The sequence below is a fragment of the Protopterus annectens genome, chromosome 10.part0, assembly GCF_019279795.1.
Source record: "Protopterus annectens isolate FY-2018-M chromosome 10.part0, PAN1.0, whole genome shotgun sequence".
Lineage (NCBI taxonomy): Eukaryota > Metazoa > Chordata > Ceratodontiformes > Protopteridae > Protopterus > Protopterus annectens.
Genome location: NC_056744.1, coordinates 934,831,304 through 934,849,807, shown reverse-complemented (window position 1 = coordinate 934,849,807; position 18,504 = coordinate 934,831,304). Strand labels below are relative to the sequence as shown.

Below are 18,504 nucleotides of genomic sequence, written 5' to 3'. Positions count from 1 at the left end.
TGATTCTTTGTTGTCTAAAATACAGTTAAAATTACCTGCCATTATTATTTATCCCTTAGAAAGTTGCACAGTATGGTCAAGGTGTTGTTTCACTGTATTGATACCAATTATTTGTATCCAACATAGGTTTATTATAGTATAAATTTTGTTATTTAATTCAACAGTGACAAGACAAAACATTTCTTTATTATCCTTATAAGTGTTAATTATCTTTGGATGTGATAAAATATTGTTCCATAAGATAGCTTCTCCTTTTTTCTTCTGGGTATGTTCTGAACTTACTAATACTGTATATGATTTAGTATCTAATCTGGATAATTTCTCACTCTTTAATGAGTTTCTTGTAGGAGTATTAATTGGGATTTATGAAGTTTGAGATATTTAAATAGACTTCCCCTCTTACTAGGATTATTTAATCCATTAATATAATTGAAATGCCCTTTAATGAAGTCATGCAGCATTATAGTTATGTAAAATAAATATTTAGACCAAAATCATATTGTACTATTAAAAGATAAAGGAATACTATATGATTGGTTATATTTAAGGCAAAGCAGTAGAGTTGAAAATGATATGTAGGACATGTCATGTTTTCCATGTATAGTGGAGAACATCAGGAAAAATAATAGTAAACTTTTATACCAAAAACTAGCAATATTAAAACCACCCCAAACTCATCTGGAGTTTAATACTCCGAATTTGAGTGACATATAATCACTCAAATTAACCTCCTACCCGGTAGCAACATCTAATCAGCATCTGTCTGAGATAATGAACATAAGCTGAGTAAAACTGATATGGCTTCAAAAGGAAAACTGATATATATATATATATATATATATATATATATATATATATATATATATATATATATATCATAAATCAATTTAAAAATATATCTAAGTTATTAGTAATTAAAATACCTTGTAAAGAATACTCTTAAAAATATAATAATAATAAACATCATCTATTAAAATGGATTTAGCTCCCCCTTTCAGTTTGTTTGTGTCTTTCGGCTTTTCCTGGTTAGGGGTCGCCACAGCGGAACTCCGGTCTGCTAATGATTGGTAGTGGATTTTTACATACCGGGTTACCAGCCCTGATGCACAACCTTCAACAAAGGCATGCCCCATTCATGTATGCCTCCACACAGAAGACGCTCTAGCTGAGAATCGAATGGGACAACGTCTTGCTATGAGGTAAAAATACTATATAACTGAAAAAAATATAATAAATCAGTACAGTAATAAACCAATTCATACTGTCATTTCAAATAAGCATTGCTGTATACATCATAGGATTAAGTATGTGTATTAACAGTGTTGGTAGTGTAACTTATTTACAATTTGAAACACTTTGCAAAACCAATAGACTTAAAATACTTCTTCTCAATTTACAGCAATGAATATATATTCTTTCCTCTTCTAAGTATTCAATGTGTTATGCTTCTTTTTGTAAATTTGCTTCTTGTATATTGTTTCAATTGATGTACAGATATCTGCAATCTTAAAAATACTAGTCACAATTAAGATCAGTCTGTCATCTCGCTATACCCTGGGTTTTGGCATACTGAAGAAGTTTCTTAATGCCTGTAACATAGTGAAAATAGCCTGAGAGGCTTGTAGTTCAACTGTTATATTTGATAGATAATATGCTGTTTAGAGTCATGTAAATTATAGAGTACATAGTCACACCAAACTAAATAAAAGAAGATACTAGATAATTATTTGTTGAGGTACAATAACTATGTATAGTTCTATGGTAACCTTGGTATACAGAATATAGTAAAATAAATGTTTTCTTTTCCTTTACCCAGTTCTGATCTTCTCTTTCCCCCTCCCCTACAAAAGGAAGGTGAAAAGAGAATGCATTTAGTGGCAAGTAAGTAGTAGAAAACCAAATACATAATAATAATGCAATCCAATACTAGTCACATAACAAACTATATCAACATATAATATTCCTAATATTCACAATTTATACATCAGGGATTTGGTTATTTTACAATGTAAATTGTGTCAGTGAAAGGTATATAAACTTTCTTTTGGTTTTCCATTTTCTCTCCATTACTGTCCCCTCCTCCCTCCCTCCCACTTTATTCATTCAATAAAAATTAAACTGAGTTTATTGCAGGCTAGTCTTATGAAATAGTTAAAATAACAAGATTAACCAAAATATATAAATTTGATAGTTGAACAAGACTAATCTATAAGGTGTAATTATACCAACAAACTACCAGACAAAAACATATTACTTTTACCATATATATATATATATATATACATTTCTCCCGGGCCTCCGCTGAAAACAGGCTCTGTGGAACCTATCGGATATATATATAAATGTTAAATAAAAAAAATAAATAAAATAAATAATATATATATATACCTAAATGTATACATTGATCAATACATATAAAGAATCATACATACCAATATAGCAGCTGGTATTATTTAACATATATACATATGCAGAGTGCAAACAGATGCATATATACTCATAAAACTGATATATAACCTTATATTTAGATATATACAAGTATATATAGCCTTATATGTACATAAACACAAACAATTACAATGTTCTGTATTTTTGGTAGGTATAGTATGATTTATGAGGTATATTTTATCCTGTCTTGGTGTTTATTGTTAAGGAAACCCCTCTATATGTTATTTAATCAAATGTTATGTTTGGACATAGAAGTAGTATATATATATATCAACAAACAAAAATCCGAACAAGAAATATCTTTTAGACTAAGCAGAGGGTCATTTCTAAGTATAGTTTAAATATAATCAACTTCTAAAATAGGTATATATCACAATTATCTTAACAAAGTAGGAGTATCCCTTTCAAGATAGGATTTTCCTCTCTTCCCATCTACATTCTCCTCTGCTACACCTTGTCTTTCTCCTTCCCCTTCTTTTCTTTTACCATGCTCTTCCTACTCCTATACACTTGCTTTTCACTTCCCGTATTCTGTCTCTACTTAGGAGAGATTCCATTAGCTTAGGTATTACAAATCCATGGAAACATTACAATGAAAGAATGGAGAAAGGATAGGGAGAGTGCGAGAAAGAAAAAAAAAAAAAGAAAAAATACTGACAGTATATGCCATTAAATCTACAGTTTTTACAATAAAGTAAAATCATTAATCTGTTAATCATCTATTGTATAATTTAACTTAAAACAATAAGCAGACTGTTTAGATGTGACCTGAACCATCAGCTTGTTTTACTTCTGTATAGTATAAATACCTTTTTTTAAAAAAAAACATATCCATTCCTTTTTCATGAAAAAGGCAAGTATATAAAGTTCCTGTTTAATTAAGAGCAAGCTGACAATTGTGCCATCTTCCTTGATGTGGTTGAGCATTCTAATTTCACTGTCAGGCAAAGTCCGGGTTTAAAGTTCAACCAAAACATTGGAAATTGTGTGCTGATGGATTAACGAGGTAACCCAGTTGTGCGATCATCTTAGGAAGCTAATCTCGAGCCAATCCTGCCTCGGAGACATTTGAATGTTCCAGTGGGAAACTGAGTATGAACTCACTTTTGAGGTATTCAATGGCTTGAGCTGAAAATATAGCTCGCAAAAGCATTAAAATGGAGGGAAAGGAAAGCACAACAATCGAGCCAATAAAGAACAAGTCTGATAGCCCTCCCAAACAACTCCACCATGAACACAGTCTCCAAGTAGTTAGCAAACAAATAGTATGCCTAGCATGCAGACAAGCAAAAAAAAAAAAAAAAAAATGGGATGCAAACCGAATCATAACTAAAGAGAACTGTCGGGATCTCACAAAAAAATTATCACCAACCAAAAACAAACACAAATACCTCTACACCCTTCTCAAAGGCACACAGCAAAATCAAAAACATAACCACTAGATAACCTACTGTAGCATTCCTGCCTCATCTACCCCCACCGGTAATATGCAGCAAAGAAAAGAATAACCATATAGAAGGCAGCAGCTATTTAGTAAACCCCCACAAGTAAGCCTATGAAGTGATTCAAGAGACAGGACCATAACAACATATCTGTAAACACATCAAAGCACAATGCAAATACAGCCCCTGGGTAGTTAAGAACTACCAGTTAAAACAAAAGTAAAATCAAGCAATAAAACAAAACTACTTAATTACAGACTAAATCAGATCATATTAAGCTAAATAGCTGTTATTTCATTTAAACTATAATGTATTAAACTATTATAAAATAACAATATAAATTGATTATAGAGCAACAGCAAGCAAGTATATTATATTATCTTACCTGTTGTTCCGGTTTCATTACCCACAACTTATGGGTTGCTTGTGAAAAAAGCAAATAATGAATTAATGAAAGTGTGAGAGATTGTTTGAATATAGATGTAAATAAATGTATCCAATAGCAGCTATTTTATAAGCTTTTTTTTTGTTCAAAGGTTTTTCATGCTCCATTTTCAGCTATTTTTTTTAACTTGCATTAGCTCATTCTGTATCTTCAATTTTGTCCAAAAGTTTGTTTGTTTTAATGAAGGAAAGAGCAGGGTCTGGATCCTCAAATATTTTCAATGTATTCTGATGGAATATTTTCAGTCTTCAGGGAATAGTAAATGGGTTTTTATTTGATTTTTTAATTTCTCTAATTAAGGACAGAAATAGCTTTCTTTTCGATATTACCACATGAGAATAGTCATTGTCAAAATGAACTACATTGTCTTTTATTTTAATTTATGATTTTGCCCAGGCTGTTTTCAATACTATTTATTTATCATGTTAGGAAAGGAATTTTACAATCACAGATCTTGTAGAGTTGCTTTTGCTGTTCTTAGAAGAAGCCATAGATCTGTGAGCTCTTTCAATACCATAGGAAAGAGCTTCAGGAAGTTCCAGGATTTCAGGCAACCAAGAGGTTAGGAACTTTTCTATGTTATTTCCTTCTATATTATCAGGCAACCCAAATATTCTTATGCTGTTACGACGTGATCTGTTTTCAAGATCATCTACTTTTGAGTGGAGGGGAGAGTATTTTGTTTCAAAAGAAAGTCTATGTTATGTTCACATTCTTGGATCCTGGTGTCCATGTCATTTAGAGCTGCTTCAATCCCCGAAATTTGCTCTTTCTGTTGTAAATCTTCATGTAAAGTGTCCATTTGTTGAGTACATCTCTCTTTAAAATTATCCAACTTCAAGTCCATTCTGTCTATTTTATTTGTTAATTCTTGGATATTGGTTAGCAAAGATTGTAGTTCCTTTTTTAAGGTTCTGTCCTGATGTGTAGATTTAGAAAAGCTCATTCTGTTGTCTGATGGAGATAAACTTATTACTGATAATTTTGACAGGAAAAATGAAAGTAATCAAAAAAAGTTTATATAGTATCCTTGTATATATTAAGGAGAATCAGATAAATAAAAAATATCCACAGTCCGGATAGTTATTTTCAGAAAATCCTGTCATAAAAGATTTGAAGAGCCAGAGCTGAAGACAAGTGCTGCTACTCAGTGCTCATCTTGGCCACGTCCCTCAATAGAGCTATTTTTTGACTGGCAAATGATATCATTATATTATTATATAAGTATCAATAGTTTGTGAATAAGTTAACAGGTAAAGCTAACAGTTGGATTAATTTGGTTTACATGAAATTAATTCTTTATAATATACTGATTGAATTTTACACTACGTAGGATATAAATATATATATGTGTGTGTGTTGTATATATAGGTCTTTTGGCTTTTCCAGGTTGCAGTCGCCACAGTGGAACTCTGGCCCACTAATGATTGACAGTGGATTTTTATGGTGCCACGTTGCCAGCCCGACGCCCAACCTTCAAAGAAGGCAAACCCATTCACACACGCACCTACCTGCATGTCTTTAAATGTCACTCAACTGTGGGGAGGACATGCAGACTCCACACAGAAGGTGCTCCAGCAGATAATCAAATGGGAGAAACTCTTGCTGTGAGGCAACAACGCTAACTGCTGCACTACCACGGCCTGGGTATATATGTGTGTTGTATACATTTGGCAAATAGTATAAGGGTTTGAAGAACTGCTTTAATGGGTTAAATGGCTGCATAGTTCACTTTGTGTAAGAAAGGCTAATTTTAGAAAGTCTGGAAATAAGTAATGAAGCTTTTGTGATATTTCTCTTAAATGAAACAGGATCTATATCAAATACCTAACAGCTTGACACCTCGGTTTAAGTTAAATATTTTTAAACACATATGAAGTTAAATTTAAGCAGTACATAAAATTGTTTTATAGTGATGCTTCGAATGTATTTCTTTAAATATATGTTTGCTCTTAGAAATATGATATTAATTTTTTTGTTTTCTTCTATAACTTCATATATTCACTGCTCATAATATAAACCGGGAAAGTTAGAGAGTTTTATACAGCATATATACATATGCTTTAATAGTGATTAAATATACTTTACAGAAATAGCTAATCAGTTGTTAAAATATTATTAATATATATAATATAACATTTAGTATAAATACATACCTCTGTGATAAGAGTGTTCTTATCACAGAGGTATTTTATGATATTATAATTTTGTTTTGTTAAGAAGTTGATGCATTTGATTGATGTTTAGACTGATTAATGGAGTTAGAAAGTAGTTTGATTGTTTCATCAAATTAGGAATTTTCTATTTCATGATTAGATGTTTAAATGTAATGTTTTAAAGGTTCTGGTTTAATTAATGTGCTAGTAGTTTTACCCATAACTGAATGTAGTACTGTTTTGTTTTTACCATTTAGATGTGTTTCTCATCTATTTACTTTAACCTTATTCTAATACTATAGATGATCTAATACACATGCTTATCTTTGAATATTAATGGCTTAAATAGTCTACTAAAGAGGGGTAATTTATTTAGGTATCTAAAGTTACATAAAACTCATATTGTAGTTTTAAAAGAAACTCATTTACTTGATGATGTTAGCAGGATGATGATGAAAAAATGTTCAGTCCTAGCTAGCTCTCAATTCAAAGCTAAAATCAGAGGCACTCTCATTTTATGGAATAATTCAGCTGTAATACCTAAAGTAATTAATACATCTTCAGATAAAAATGGTATGTTATGTCTTGTTATTGTTTAAATAAATAAAATATGTTATACTTTTGTAAGTTCTTATTGGATTCCAGGAGTTGGATCCAAAGTATTAACAAAGTATTTGGGCATTATAACTTACTACATGAAGGGGGAAGTCATTATAGCTGGTGATCTTAATTTAATTTTATCCAGAAAGGATACTGTGGCTAACAAGAAACTTAGACTGATATTGTCAGCTAAACCTTTAGTATTTTTTATCAACTCTATGAACTTTAAAGATAATTATGATTTGAAATTTTTAACTGTCCATCACACACATTATTCTTGTAGCTATGGAACTTCAATATAGTTAAGGCCTTTATTTCTAATAGTTAACTTGCAACTATTAATGAAGTTTTACTTTCAATATAGTTAAGGCCTTTATTTCTAATAGTTAACTTGCAACTATTAATGAAGTTTTACTAATATCTTGATGGGTATCTGGCCATAAAGCAATTATGTTTACTCTTCCATTAAAGTCTAGAGATTTAGTGCATTGTAAGAGATTACCAGCATATATTCTTAAAATTAAACATGTTAAAGAATGTTTTTTTTAAAAAGAGATGCATATTTTTTTAGAAGTAACTATGAATGATGAAGTTTCAAATGTTACTGTACGGAATTCATTGAAAGCTTGCCTTAGTGGTAGAATTATGAATTGGTATAATTATAAAAGAAAGGAAAGGGATAAGGAACTAGATATTCTACAAGCCAAGATAGTTAAGTTAAAGTTAAGTGTAAAGTCAAATGATATTTCCATACATTTAGAATTAAAGAATTTAAAGAAAAACTGTTGAAATCTTAAATATAAAGTATCCATTAATTTAGAAAAACTAAAACTTCAAACTTATTCAGTAAATCACTCAAATCTGTATAAACGAATGATTAGATCTAAGAAACTGAGTAAATTAAATCATATTAAAGAAATATCTTATCAAATTAATATGAGAGAAAGACACATAAAACTGAAATTCTCGGGTGCTTTAATAAATATGAGATTATAAATAATAAAATGATTTAAAGACAATATAGTAGACACATTTTAAACAATATACATAAAACATTATCAAATGAGCTAGCTAAAATAATTGATAGACCATTTTTGTAAAAGGAGTTAAAGATCAGATTACAAAAGTAAAGAATAATAAACCATCTGGGTTACATGGTATCATTTCACAGTTATATAAATTATTGTTGTATAATGTATAGTACTAGAAGCTTTTAAAGAAGTTAAACGTACAGCTAAAGTTCCTCCATTATGGAGATACTCTCTTATATCACCTATATTAAAAGAGGATAAAGAACCTTCACAATGTTCTTATCATCCTATTTCTCTTCTTAATGTTGATTATCAGATGTTTATGTCTATTCTAGCTAATATAATCAATTTAATTTTGCCAATAATGATTACTAATGGTCAGACGGAGATACTAAATAGAGAATTTCAAGATAATATAATTAAAATAAATATTTTAATAGACTGTGCCAAAAAAAACTTTTAATTATGCATTTGTTAACGCTTTTGATTGAGTAAAATGATCCCATCTCTTTAAAGTACTTAATGAATATAATTTGTTTTAATGCAGTTCATATCTTTAATTAATAAACTTCACAATAATTCTTATTCCTTTATTAAAATGTTTTATCTCTAACCCCTTTGATATAAAAAAGCTACAAAACAGGGTTGTTCAGTGTCACCATTGCTGTTTGTTTTAGTAATAGAGCCTTTTGCTAACTATAGATCAAATGAAAATAGTAGAGGTTTCTTTAGCAGATGAGTTTATTTTAAAAATTCAGTTTTTTGCAGATGATAATCTTCTCGCAATAGGTAATATAGAAAGTTAATTGGAACATATACTTAGTTGCCTGAAACAATTTGAGATTATTTCAAGTTTAACATTTAATCGTCAGATAACAAATAAATTACTAATGAATAAGAAATTAAATAAGTCATTTAATAATATAGTAATTTTAATTGGGATAGTACAATTAAATACCTTGGTATCATTATAACATCAAATTGTAAAGATTTGGTACCAGATAATTTTAAACATAGATAAAATTACACAATTTACTAATTGGAACAATTTTTTCTTTATTTGGATGATTGTCTAAGTTCAATTATGATGGTTATTCTCACAAAAGATTTTGTTTTTCATTCAGTCATTAATCTTTGTCCATCCAAATCCTTTTAAAGCAGATAAATAGTGATCTTCTAAAATTTCTTTGGTATCCAAATAAACCAAGAATCTCCTTTAATTGGTATAGGAATATTGGAATGATGGGGGCATAGGTTTTCCTGATATAGAATTATATACTACTTCAGCTTCATTAAAGTAATATCGTTGTTGTTTAATACACCATAGAGCTAAAATGGAAATCAATTTAGGAAAACATTTTAATTACAAAAAAATAATATTAATAAATATATTTGTGTGTTTCATATGCAAATTGTACCTAATAGTTTTTATCGGTATTTAAAAGATTATCTAAATGGGAATAATAGCTCATCTTCTTATTTTAGTTATATCATTTCTTATTTTAGGAAGTTTATTCTAATTATATTACTAAAAGCTTTATTTGTTTTTCATTATTTGCCATAGTATATACAAATTAATGTTTAGAAACATATTTAGGAACAAATTATAACATAATTTATTGACATCAATTCCTAAATGGAAATAAACTTCATTCTGCAGAGAATCGTCTTACAAGATATAGTCTAAAACTAAATAATCAGTTAATTTAGCAAATTTGTAGAGAATATGTAAATACGAAGTTTAATATCATATATGATTTACAGTTGGAATCTCTTTTCTAAAATTTTAGAATTTTTAATTAATGTTAATAATTTAATGAATAGTAAATCTTATCTAGCTAAGATTTTTAGATCTTATTCTTTATCTTCTGATATATTCTGGAATTATTGTAAAAAAATTATTAATGAAGCTTTCACAAAGGGTAATAAAAAGATAGTGTTAAGTCAGCAGAAAAAAAACTACATCTTCGTTATACTGGAAACTCTTCACATGGAAATATTTATATAGAGCTTTTATCACACCAAAGAAAATTGTATTAATGTACAAAACTGTTAAAATTAAATGCTGGAGACGTGAATTAGACATAGAAGCTGACTGGGTGAATATGGTGTATGAGTGTGGAATAGTGTCTCCGTTTTGGAAGAAAATTAATAATTTTACACAAGCATTGTGGTCAAATAGATGTAATATATCGAATTGACTTTATTTAATGTTCCAATTCCTGCAGTTATACCTAAGACTCAAGTGTCTGTTCTTTATTCTATTCTAGCAATAGCTAGAAAAATAATTACTAAAACATGGAAGGATAACAATAATTCCTCATGTAATGAGTATATTCATTTAATAAAAGCTGAATGTAAAGAATTAATTATTAGCTATGAAGATGAGAGCATCAAATGTTATGGCTTTTTTAAATCTTGGCTTAAACTTAGTGATTTGCTTGAAAAATATTGACTTCTTTAAAATTTTAATGTATGCATATATATATATATATATATATATATATATATATATATATATATATATATATATACATGTGTGTGTGTGTGTGTGTGTGTATATATATATATATATATATATATATATATATATATATATATATATATGTATGTATATATTTGTATATAGTTTGGAAACAATAATCATTCATCTTGTTGACATATTTTCTTATTTCAGCTAAGTCTTACTTGAGTTTTTGTTTTGCTTTTCATTTTTTTTTTCATTTTTGGTTTGTCAGTGTTACTTTATTACAGTTGTATATAGGAGTTTATATATTGTCATAATTTTAAATATTATTGTAATATTCATTGTTATTATTTTTATGTATCTTCTACTTGTAATAGCTATATGTGTTCTGAAGTGTTATTCTTTTGGGAGATTTTCTTCCCAGGCATCACTGAAAAGGAGTATTGCCCAGTTATACTTTCTTATTAAAGAAAATATAAATACAATAAAATAAAGCAAACAAACAAATTGAACAATATAATGCATGCTTAGATGTCTCACAAGATTTCTTTTACCAAACGTTCACCCCATCCTCCCCATTATGACAACCATCCTTAAGCAATGCAAGTAATATTTTATCTCCATCCACCTGAAAGGTATCCTCTTTGGGGTCTGCTCTTCCTCTTTAATTCTAATTCATAACCCCCATGATGTGTTTGGATACTTCCTAACAAGTCCTCATCATCTATTTCTTTATGTTTCTCTCCTTCATTTTTCTCTATTGTTTGTGGGCTCATATCTTTCTATCCCTGTAATGCTAGGATACATCAGGATACATCTTTATGTTTTGAGAGTGTTTGGGGCAGTGTTTTTTATTTTCGCTGTAAATCTACTTTCCAGCTTTTTTGTTATAATACTTCACACCCATCCTCTTATGTAAAGAATGACAACAGAAATAGTAACTTTCTCCTCTTTTATCCAACACTAATTTTGTCTTTTTTGTACCATGAATGCAAAGACCACAAGTTAAGTATTTTTTAGCAAGGTTTCTTCTTCACTCTGTCATAAACTTCTTTGTGCACAATTCATCCCCAAATTATATCTGCTCTTATACTTCATGTAACTACCCTAGCTTTAGTTAACTGATATTTCTTACTATGGAACTCCCATGTAATCTCCTTAATTCCCCCATGTTCCCATTAGTCCCTTGCAGTCCTAAAATTTGAGATAATCTGGTGCAGCCAGTGTCCAGTCCATTTGCAACTGTCCTCAACTCTCACATGCATATGTAGTTCAGCATGGCCTTTTAATCATATAGCCCCATTCATCCACCTTTCTGAATTTCTGGTCTGACAATTCTTCTTAGTTCTCTGGTCTCTCTTAAATTGCAGCACCTCACACTTCACTCATATATGTGTGGTTTAGCATGCCCTTTTAATGATTTGGTTCCATTCAGTAATCTAACAGTATGGCTCCTTCAAAATACATATCAAAGTGTTACACACATCTTACCTTTCTCAATCATATGGATTTGAGTATACTCTAGTATAATAGTCTAACAATGCTCAAAAAAAACAAGTAACTGTGCATTTCTTACCAAGGCTCAACAGTTTACTTTATGCTTTAAGAACATCTATGCTTTCCAACCCAGTTGTGAACTCTGTCTCCTCCACATCACAACTTGGTCTTGAATGGACTAATCCAAGGTTTACAATTTAATAGAAAATTCTAGGCTGTTCATCACAGCATTGCATGAACAATAGTAGAGCAAATGCAAGGTTCCACATATAGCAGACCTTGCCTTTTTTATGACTTAAAATTTTAACCCTTCTTCCTAACTCTCTCCTGACAATGCAGACCCATCCCCTCAAGTACATAGACAACTACTTATCTGTTTACTCTCAAGTCCTTGTTGTATACTCCTGAAATCATATCCTGAAGACATGAAGCTCAGCATCATATCAGGGATCACAAGGGATTAAGTGGATGGGGTGTATTCAAGGTGGGGCAAGCAGGTCTCAAGCAACTTGTGTCGACCACTACTGCTGCCACTGAAAGGGACAAGTTGAAGACAAGACTGGACTTGACAACTGTATTCTTTTGGTTCAGGGTCAAAGGAGTGTGACCGGGTTAAGACAACTGTGAATTCAGCAAATTGGTAGACTAACTAAGAGGTAGGTTTTACCTCCAGTTCAGAGATGGGAATTTCATTTTGAAGTACCAGATCCAGGGTATATCCAAAGTAATGAGCAACATGAATAACCACATGAACAAAGCAAAATCATCTCATAATGCAGAGAACTTCTTGAGCTACAGCCACAGAGTCCATGGCAACCAAAATACTGAAATAACCCAACACTGAATTTGATTGATTCAGCAATGATTCACTGAGTAAGAAGCTTTAACAGTTACTGAATCATGATTTTGTAACTCACAACTCATGCTCCACCCTATAAAAATAAATAAACAAATAAACTATTGCTTTTTCCCCAAATCTGTCTTCCTTGAAAAACATAAATAAATTTGGAAGTCATCTCTCGTGATAATACAACCATTGAAGTCACTTCCCATAGCAAATTATGAGGGATGATAGTGGACAATATTCTTAAATTTGACCTCCTTATACAAAATTGCACAAGAAAAACTCATCAAAAGCTAGACATGCTTTATACATTCAGAAACTTTCACTCTCTGACACAACTAAAGCTACACTTGGCACTACTTATCTCCTCCCAGCACCTCTTTATGGTACTGCCATCTTTACAAACCTTCAGGCATCACAAAAATCAAAACTTGAGCAACGCTATAACAAAGTTGCTAACTTTGCAGCAAATACCCTTTTAAGAACCCACCACTCTATAACATTAAAAAGCTGAAATTGGTTAGACCTACCCCATCAACTATCATATACACAGCTTCTTACCACCTATAAAATTATCCAGACTCCATCTGGTTGCCTGGCACTGAATAACATTCCACACAACTATGTGCCTAGTCAGTCCTTACAATCCAATGACCAAACACTCTTGTCTGTCCACAAACCTATCAAATATGATGGGCATTGTCTGTATTCATACCGTGTTGCTAAGGCCTGGAACTCCTTTTGTCTCTCCATCAGGTCAGTACCCTCCCTCTCATCCTTCAAAGCCATTCTGAAAGACTTCCTAGCCAAAAGTTGGTTCTGTTCTTACTTAACATCAGGATAAAGTGTCCCCCTAAATGTTGTCAAATTTCCGTACTATCCCTTCTTCACTCACTTCCATAGTTCTATCAATTTCTCTGCCACAGCTTTCTCAGTAAATATATCAGAAGCCTGCTTTTGTCTCACTTCATAGTGCAATTCCTGTTTGTATTATACTAACCTATCTTTAATTTCCCTATAAACTGGATAACATTTCTCTAACTATTAAATCATTGTCATAAAACCTATGTATTCATATTATGTCTATTTTGATATAATTATTTAAACTGTATTTGTATTTTGTATTATTTTTAAAGACTGTAAAATTATTATTCTTAAAATGTGTTGTAATACTTTGGAGCTTTTCTTCCTGGACCTGCACAAAAAAATGGGCTCCTACTCAGTCAGACATTCCATAAACAAATAAACAAAGTGATGCCTTGGTACCCTGTATCTGTCCAGGAGAGAGAACTAGTTCATGGGGTACATTGTCATGGGAGCTGGTTGTCTGTTTTGGGCAGATACACTGCATCTAGACATCTCTGGTTCAGTGCACATTACACTGTATCTCATGATGACACATGGTCAGCAAAGCAGTCAGAAAATTCAAGAAATCAGTCACTTATGCAAAACTACCACCTATGAGAATAAAATTACCAAATGGTATTTTTTTGGCTAAAAGGATTTATTACAATGAGCTTCTTTGAACAGTAATGAATGCACTTGCCCATAATATGAGAATATGTAAATAAAACATTAACATCAAGGTAGCACTCAAGATATGCCTGCAAACTCAGATGTAAGATTTAAATCAATGTTCAGCTCAATAATGGCAACCCAGTGTTACAGTGATCACCCTTACAAAGATCAACTCAGATGCATATTGTCTGGTCCCTAGCTCTTGACCCCAAAGTAAACAGACAGAGTAAAGCAAGTCCAGGGAAAGAGAGGTAGGATGTAGGATGAAGTGGCTGATGGCTAGCATGCATATGCTAAAAGAGAGTTTGGGGTGATCTGCTGCCCATGCACCTCCTGCTAGAAATTGAAGGCCTTGTCACCCAGCAGTTCAAGATGGAGGGAGGGAGTGATGTGCTGACAGTACCACATGTCAGTTCCCCATGGACTGGATTGTGATTGATCTCTATTATTGGATGATGGCAACTGGTCTGGAGCACCGGATAAGGTCTTCACTCACCAGCTCACTCACCAGTTTTTAAAATGTCCCAGAATGCCAACTCCCTTAGAATTCATGGTGACCCATTCAGTGAAGAGACATGTCCAGTAGCTGGCTGAACTAATATAGTACAAAGCATATCTAATATGCCACTTCCTCTATAGAAGTGAGAGCTATCTTACTCACATGATGCAAATCCTTGCAGCACCTGTCTCAAAAGGACAATGCATCAAATTACCACTGAATCGGAAAGCAAGAAAACAAACAAAATAGTTTAAAAAGGTAACTTGAGTGGGTTCCAGTGTAGGAAGGGATGGCATGTTGATGTACCTAATGACACAGCTATATTGAAGGGAGTTATTTAGAGGTACAGCAATTGCATCTGCATGGGGAAGGAACTAACAGTCTTTTTTTTTACTAATTTTTTTTTTATTATTTCAAATAAGATGTCTTAAGAAACATTACATGAAATAAAGATAAATAATATATTTACAATTCTAAAACATTACTAACTTCAAACCATTATATAATTATTTACATTGGTGTCTATGCAAATAACATTGAAATTCTATATTATATAAAGTTAGAAACATAAGATGATATATCTTCAATCTTTTCGAGTATTTCCAGTACTTTCATCCAAGAGTATAGTAAGAAGTAGATCCTTTTGTTCTGTTCTTCACTGTTAATATTTCCGTGTGAGCAACTGTTGTTGTTAAATTCTCAAATTCCTTGAACATAGGAGAAGCCTCATTTTTACAGTGTATAGTTATGATTTTACGTGAAATTGCCAATAATGACCATAGGATTTTAGTGTCTTTTTTGGTACACAGTTTGGAATAGGAGAGTTGAATAAAATTAAAGACTTTGTTAATTGAAAATTATCATTATAAACAGTCTGAAAAAATAGTTAATGGATTTCCACTACATATTGAGACATATACATTCATAAAAAACATGCTGCCAATCTGCTTTTATCTTGGTATGGCATCTCCAACATTGATCTTCAATAGAATACATTTTGGCTAACCTATGTAGTGTATAGAAACTTCTGTGTAGATATCTCCAAGTGAATAATTGCCAGTATTTTGATAATGTAGAAAATCTGGAAGATTTTAGAATATTACTTTTTTCTTCTTCAATTGGAGGATGGTTGTTTATTAAAGTATAATAATCCCAGTATGATTTTTCATGATAGTTTTTTGTTTTTTTAACAATTTTATAGATATTAGACAAATAACCTGTACCCTGATAAGGCTGTTTTGTGATAAGAATAAGGTTTTCAATGAGTTTTGGAGTTTCATGTCTAACTGAAGGTTGCATTTGTTCTATTTTATTTATTAAATGCCTTAGATTTTGTAAAAAAACAACCAATTGTCTTTATTTGTATTATAGTTATAAATTATCTGTTCATTTGTTAGAATTTTCCCTTTCTGTATAAGTTGATGCCAAAAGAGTAGTGATTCTTCTTTCAGTATATTTATTTTAGATATTTGGGATGTATCTAGAATATTTGGTGTAAAAGCTATAGGGAAAATAAGAAAAATCCAATAATTAATATTATGTATTTTGTTTATATATGTTTTGAACACTGAAAGTGTAGAGCTTATATAATTTGATGGCAATTTATTAATATTATTCCTTTTCTCTAAAAAATAATATTTTAACATCCATATAAGGGGTGATGATATTACTGTTTAGTTGTCTTGTATGTGATTATAATTGATTTCTATGTAAATCTGCTCATGGGCTTGTTTCCATATAGGTATGTATGAATTATTTAACCATAGTGTTATATTTTTAATAACAGATGAAGTAATATATAAATCAATATCCGGTAAATTAATTCCACCATCTTCCCAATCTGGTAAATGTTTATTTAAGGCTATACAGGGTTTATTTGGAAACCATAGAAAATTTAACATTAGTTTATTGTATCTTTGAATAATATATTTGGGAGGTAGCAATGAAAAATGTTGTATTAAGTATAATATTTTGGGAAATATGATTATTTTAATAAGATATAATCTGTCTGCTGTTGAAAAGATATATTTATTCCAGTAACCAGTTGTTTGTTCTATTTTGTCTAGTATTTTACTACAGTTAAATATTAGAGAATATGTTAATTCATTGAGTAGATTTATTCCCAGATATAATAATTTACTTTCTGTTATTATATATTTGGAAAATCTTGTGTTTATATATATATTTTTTTACAGTTACAGGGCATAATTTTAGTTTTGTTTTCATTAAATTTTAAGCCTGAAATATTTTGAAATGTATTCATGGAGTTAAATAGAGCATTCAAAGACTCATTGGCATCTGAGAGAGTTAATAGTATGTCATCAGCAAAGAGCTGGATTTTAAGGTTTAACATTTTAGTAATACAAATGCCCTTTATGTTATTGTTTGATCTGATTTGATTTGCAAAGGGTTCTGTGAGTAATGCAAATAACAATGGTGATAAAGGGCAACCTTGTTTAGTTCCCTTTTTGATTGTTATAGGGCCTGATCTATGCGATCCTAGTTTAACATATGCAGTAGAATTTTCATATAGTATTTGGATAAGATTATTAAAATTAGAAGGAAAGTTATATTTTTATTTTATTTTTATTTATTTTACATTTGTTGACTGGGCTAGTCTGGCTGGATACATGTCCATTTTCAGCAGAGGCCCGAGGAGAAAAGCTCCACTAATTACTAAGTACATTACATAAAAAATCATTACTTCTAAGAAATAGCAAAATTTGGAAGTCAAAAAGACCATCCAGAGGGAAGGATAATTTTAAAGAGAGACATATATACCATATGCAGTTCATTACATATTTGCATTACATATTTGCAATTACTTATTAGCAATTTTACATAAATTATGCATAGTTAGAATTAGAACAGTTAAAGGAGGGAGGAAGAGACAAAAATAGATAAGAAATGTGTAAAAGAAAAGGTTAATCAGGTGCACTGCAGGAACAAAGCCAATGGTTTAGGTAGAAAAGTTTAATTTTCTGTTTGAATAGAGGCAGGGATGTAGTCAAGGTTATGTCACTAGGTAAGAGATTCCAACTTCTACCTATAGTGTTAGTGAATAGAGAACCACCTGCTGTATTGTTTACCTTTATTGATTTTGTCATGATTTTACTAGAGGAGCGAAGTGAGTTGAGATTGTTGTAAGGGATTAGAAGTTGAGAGATTATAGGGGTGTTGTCAGGAAGGTGTAGTATGTTGTGGGCTATAGTGAGTTGAGGGATTATTAGGTAGTTTTGAAATTCGAGCCAGCCAAGTTGTTTTAGGTTTGTACAATGGTGGGTCCTAAAGGGGTTACCAGTGGCGAAGCAAGCTATGTTGTTGTAACAGGTTGCAAGTTTATTAAGATTGATTTTCTTAAGGTTTGTATAAATGGTTTTATATGGTTTTATATTTGGTCTATGCTTTTAATCAGCATAGACAGGTCACCCTTTATATTTATTCAAGCTATTGCTTTATTTGACATTCAGAGAGGTCTTATAGTCTAGCTGCTAATATGATGAGCTTGGATTCACCATATATACAGGCTTTCATGCTTGTTTGCACATATCTTTTAT

The 18,504-nt window shown here is 31.0% G+C and overlaps 1 protein-coding gene across 1 annotated transcript in view; it reads left to right on the top strand.

The window, feature by feature from the left end:
• Positions 1-18,504, top strand: part of PLPPR5 (phospholipid phosphatase related 5) — a 3,295,121-nt gene that overhangs the window by 797,656 nt on the left and 2,478,961 nt on the right. The gene's annotated exons all lie outside the window — the stretch shown is intronic.